Source organism: Astatotilapia calliptera, chromosome 3 (assembly GCF_900246225.1).
Source record: "Astatotilapia calliptera chromosome 3, fAstCal1.2, whole genome shotgun sequence".
NCBI classification, from domain to species: domain Eukaryota; kingdom Metazoa; phylum Chordata; class Actinopteri; order Cichliformes; family Cichlidae; genus Astatotilapia; species Astatotilapia calliptera.
In genome coordinates, this window is record NC_039304.1 from 44786205 (window position 1) to 44792204 (window position 6000).

Below are 6000 nucleotides of genomic sequence, written 5' to 3' on the forward strand. Positions count from 1 at the left end.
TTTTTGCAAAGCTTTTTGTGGAAGAAAACCGTGACAGAGGACAAGCTGATGGCATAAGATGTAAGTACAACAACTCCGGTTTCATATGCAAAAGAATTATTGCGCTAGCTTACGCGATTATGGTTCTACAGGAATTTAAAAATAGTTACGCAAAACGGAGCGTGCCACTCTGACCGGCTTTAAAGGGTTAACAATAACAATGTATTGAATAATGACTTTAAAAAAATAATATAAAATAGTGTGCAAATACTGATAACAGTGCAAATGTTTGCAATATAAGAAATAAATGAAAAATGTAAACATCTATGTTTGGTGAACTTTGCAGTGTTGCTCTGTGGTGCAGCTACAACACCGTAGCAAAGTTTACACACTATGTCTACTTGATCCACGTCTGACTCCGCGAACCCATAATGTTTCCACACCACTGAAGTTTTTTTTTACCTCTCTTTTCAACCAACGGCAGTCACTCTCCTCTCCAAATAACTTCTGCTTAGCTTTCCGAGCTTCCCTCGGGTCCTCTTAATTGTTGTGACGCGTGTTCGAAATGCAGAGAGGTGCGCTCGATTTGCCACACGGAGCAGCGCGAGAGTAAAAGCACGAGGGAGGTGCTAATAATCAGCTCAGTCATTTTTAATGATCGTTGAAAGCCCAGATCGTAATCGTGATTAAAATTCGATTAATTGAGCAGCCCTATTAGAAAGACAGAGCTTATTTCTCCTGTTTTGGCTTCCCTTCATTGGCTTCCTGTTAAATCCAGAATTGAATTCAAAATCCTGCTCCTCACATACAAGGTCTTAAATAATCAGGCCCCATCTTATCCTAATGACCTTGTAGTACCATATCACCCTATTCGAGCACTTCGCTCTCGCTCTGCAGGCCTACTTGTTGTTCCTAGAGTATTTAAAAGTAGAATGGGAGGGAGAGCCTTCAGTTTTCAGGCCCCTCTTCTGTGGAACCAGCTTCCAGTTAGGATTCAGGAGACAGACACTATCTCTACTTTTAAGATTAGGCTTAAAACTTTCCTTTTTGCTAAAGCATATAGTTAGGGCTGGACCAGGTGACCCTGAATCCTCCCTTAGTTATGCTGCAATAGACTTTGGAGTGCACCAGTGAAGAAAATGCATTCGTTATCACAGAGCATGCCGTGAGGAACACCTTCAGGAGGGTTAACACCAGGAAGGCAGCAGGACCAGATGCAATCCCTGGTCGGGTCCTTAGAGCCTGCGCTGACCAGCTAGCACCGGTGTTCACGGAGATCTTCAACCTCTCCCTGGCCCAAGCTGTGGTTCCCACGTGCTTCAAACAGTCCATTATTGTTCCTGTTCCAAAGAAACAACAGCCCGCTTGCCACAATGACTACCGTCCAGTAGCACTGACTTCAATTGTGATGAAGTGTTTTGAAAGACTGATGAGAGATCACATCACTTCTTCACTTCCTGCCACCATCGACTCACTTCAGTTTGCTTACCGGACTAATCGTTCCACAGACGATGCCATATGTCACCTGCTCCACACATCCCTGAGTCACCTGGACACTGGCAGAGGGAATTATGTTAGGATGCTGTTCGTGGACTACAGTTCAGCATTCAACACAATAATTCCCTCTAAGCTTTTCACCAAGTTGACGGATCTAGGACTCAGCTCATCACTGTGTCAGTGGATCCTCAACTTCCTCACAGACAGACCCCAATCAGTGAGGGTGGGAAAACAAGTCTCCCCCTCCATCTCACTCAGTACTGGAGTGCCTCAGGGCTGTGTTTTAAGCCCCCTGCTGTACTCACTGTACACTTATGACTGTGTAGCCACATCAGACACCACCTCCATTGTCAAGTTTGCTGACAACACTGCTGTTGTGGGCCTGATCTCCGACAACATCGAGACGGCCTACCTGGAGGAGATTAGGAACCTGGAGACCTGGTGCCAGGAGAATAACCTCCTCCTAAACGTCAGCAAAACTAAGGAGCTCATCGTGGACTTCACTACAAAGCAGGCGAGGAATTACAAACCCCTCATCATCAGTGGCACGCCAGTGGAGAGAGTGGACAGTTTCCGATACCTGGGTGTCCACATCACTCAGGACCTGTCATGGTCCTGTCACATCAACTCCCTGGTTAGGAAAGCCCGTCAGCGTCTCTTCTTCCTCAGAAGACTTAGAGACTTCCATCTGCCACTGAAGGTGCTCAAGAACTTCTACTCCTGCACCATCGAGAGCGTCCTGACGGCAAACATCTGCACCTGGTTTGGGAACAGCACCAAGCAGGACAGACGAGATCTGCAAAGAGTGGTGTGCTCAGCCGAATGCATCATTCAATCAGAGCTCCCTGACCTGCTGTCCATCTACACTAAGCGGTGCAAGTCCAAAGCTAGGAAGATTATGATGGACCTCTCCCATCCCAACAATGGACTCTTCTCACTGTTGAGGTCTGGGAAGCGCTTCCGCTCCCTTAAGGCCAAAACAGTGAGAATGAGGAGGAGCTTCTTCCCCCAGGCTGTTCGGGCCCTGAACCAGGTGTAGGACTGGACTCTCCCACACACATCACTATAAGACTGGACTCTCACACACATCACCACACGCACCACCACACATTTCCTATAATCCTATAATTCCTATAATTTATAATCTTTATAATCTCTTCTGCTATTTGCACATTCTTTACTGTAAATTCCTAAGTTAATTTGTAAATTTGCTAGTAAACTGTAAATATTGTAAAACTTTTCTTCTGTCATTTAATGGTCGGGCATTGTACAGCTACAAGCATTTCACCCCCATGTCATACTGTGTATGGTTGTGTGTGTGTGACAAATAAAATTTGAATTTGATGCATTGAGTTTTTCCTTTCCAGTCACCTTTCTCACTCACTATGTGTTAATAGACCTCTCTGCATTGAATCATATCTGTTATTAACCTCTGTCTCTCTTCCACTGCATGTCTTTATCCTGTCTTCCTTCTCTCACCCCAACCGGTCGCAACAGATGGCCGCCCCTCCCTGAGCCTGGTTTTGCCAGAGGTTTCTTCCTGTTAAAAGGGAGTTTTTCCTTCCCACTGTCGCCAAAGTGCTTGCTCATAGGGGGTCATATGATTGTTGGGTTTTTCTCTGTATCTATAAAGCGCCTTGAGGCGACTTTTGTTGTGATTTGGTGCTATATAAATAAAATTGAATTGAATTGGTGGAATCAAACATGTAAACAAAAACACATTGTTGGTGTGTTTCCACCACCTTCTGGTGATAGTATCACATTACAATGATGTGCTACAATGAGAGTTGTAATGAAAACGGCATTATTGAAGAAATATCGATCAGCAGAGAAACTCTTTTACTTCAGAAAATTTTTTGAATTCAACTGATGATATTGTTGTTTCAATGTGTGTAGAGAAAATATGATCTTTGTATTTTCTTGTAACCTCTGTGGTTTTTGGTTGTGAATGTAGATTCTGTATATATGGAGGAGTCCGGGGGCCCATTCTTCGTACCTCGCTAAGTAGGTTAGCTGGATTTGATTGTTGACGATTTCGCGTGATCTTGGATCGTTCGGTTCCCCGAAGCTCATCCGGGACTTGCTGCCATAGCAACAGAGCCGTAAGCGTAAACCTGCTCGGGAGCAGGTTTACTTTATGTAAACAGGATTAGATCGTGGCCACGTATGGAACGCCAGGACTGCCATAATGAATTAATTAAATACATCATTAAATAATTAATTAAATGTGTCAATAATTAATTAAAATTGGAATTAATTAATTAAATAAATAGTTATGACACATGTAATTAATTAATTATTGACACATTTAATTAATTATTGACACATTTAATTAATTAATTATTGACACATTTAATTAATTATTTATGTATTTCACATTTTAATTAATTATTGACACATTTAATTAATTATTGACACATTTAATTAATTATTTAATGATATATTTATTTATTTCATTTTGGCAGTCCTGACGCCTGGCTCTCATCATGAAATAATTTTATCTGTCAGCCTCACCCATCAAACTCAGGGGGCGGGGTTAACGCTGATCGAGTCAAAACCATTGCTTTGGCCTGGTGGCCATTGTTTCTAGCGCACAACAACCGGCATGTGGAAGCTAACAGAACTGAGCTTTGAAAAACCCTGTTTGTGTGTTACCAAATACCGTTTTAATATTTTTTTAGCCGAGAATGTAGTGGTTTAATCTTCATGTGTCTGGTCGGTTTGTCAAGATACAGCCTCTTTGCAAAAGTGTTTCGATGATTTCGGAGATGTCTGCCCAGTCTCACGGCAAAGCGTGGGATAGACCCGCTCGCCTCGCAAGCAATCCCACCGACAAAGCGCAGGCCCCGGTACACAGCTGTAGTAACCCCCGCTGACTTCTTTTACTGAGGTTATATTTATCGGTGTTTTATTTCCTGATGTTCTTATGTGTCCTACGTGTTTCAGTCGCCAATTCTGAATTATAACTAACATTAAAAACATGTTTAAGGAGGAGAGAGAGCAAATTGATCGGTTTAACATCTGATCTTTGGGTTTTTGTTCAGTAATCAGCGTGACCTGTGTATAAACGCATAAAAGAGATAACGTTGGTGTTTCCGTCATGTAGTAACTGCTGGCTTTAACTGTACAAAGGTTGTTCGACACTATGAAACACATACAGACTTCATGATGTTCGGCTAATATTTTTATTGTGAATATTAATCATGCTGACCTCGCTCTGTACACCACGCAGCGAGGTCAGCATATCCACGATATCCTCAGCTCCACGAGTTAACACAAAGTTTCCCAGCTGACTATCTAACTGCCAACTATTCCAGAGACGTGAAAATATACAGCATAAAGAAAAGTGTAAGAGACTCAGCAGATTAGAATAACAGTTATACATTTAATAAATCACCAAATGAATCCAAGAAACGAGCAAACCTGTTCCGACAATTTGAATTTGTATTCCCTCAGCTGCAGACTCGCTGCTGTTTAAATGTTTGAAAAGGAAGATTAGATATAAACAAACGTATAGTGGCCTCAGCAGGCTATTACTGAAATACACGTGCTGTATCATAAACTATGATATAAATAGGGAGGTCCTATTAACATGTTTAGTCTTAAAGGACACCTTCCTGCCTTTAGTCTCATTCATGAGCAGTATTAGTTTTCTTCTAACATCTAGAAGTCTGCACCATGTGTTTCATAGTTTGTAACAAGCCTTTGACAGGTAAACATAACATGACCGAAAAAGAAAAAAAAAAGAGAGAGAGTGTTGAGATAAGAAGAGAAAATGCTCTCAATTATGGAGACAGACAAATGGTTCATTTATGTTTGATGTGTGTTTATTCCTCCCTAAATATCGTCGGTGAAGTTCGCCATGCACGTCAGATTTTCCTGCGCATTTTTATACCTCTGCCAACAGAGAGAGAGAAAAAAATCACATTCTAACAGACAGCTGGTGCTTAGAATACAGTTGAATAACTATTAAAAAACAGATGATATTTAGATGATAGTTCAGTCTAACACATGTGCCAGTGAACCATTAAACGTCTGTGAAACTATGCAGTTATGAAACGTAACTTTAACCTCAGCCAAACCGATTTGCTCAGTTGTAAATAAAACAGCGAAGTAAACGTGACCCGACAGACAGAACCTGAGTGAATGAAGTCCAGCGTTTAACCACTGAGAGCTAAAACTTAGCTGAGGTTTGAAAGCTGTGTGCCGGTGATTGGACATCAGCCGCTGATAAAGCTGGCTCGCCTATAAAGTGCTCTGTAAGGAAACAAGCTCCAGCAGCTCTGCGCTCGGGGAAAACACTATATTTACTTATCTTGTGCAGAAAAATGCGCTGACATTGCTTTATATTGAGCACCGGCTGCCCAGTTAAACTGTGACTATCACCAGGTAACTAGGCGTGTTTCTTGAATTAGCAGCAGGTGTTAAACAGCTGACAGATGAGGAGGAGGATGCATGCAGGTAAACTGAGGGTCTGTTAAGCTGATCGCTGGTTTCGTGAGAAAAATGTCAGCTCGTTCTTTA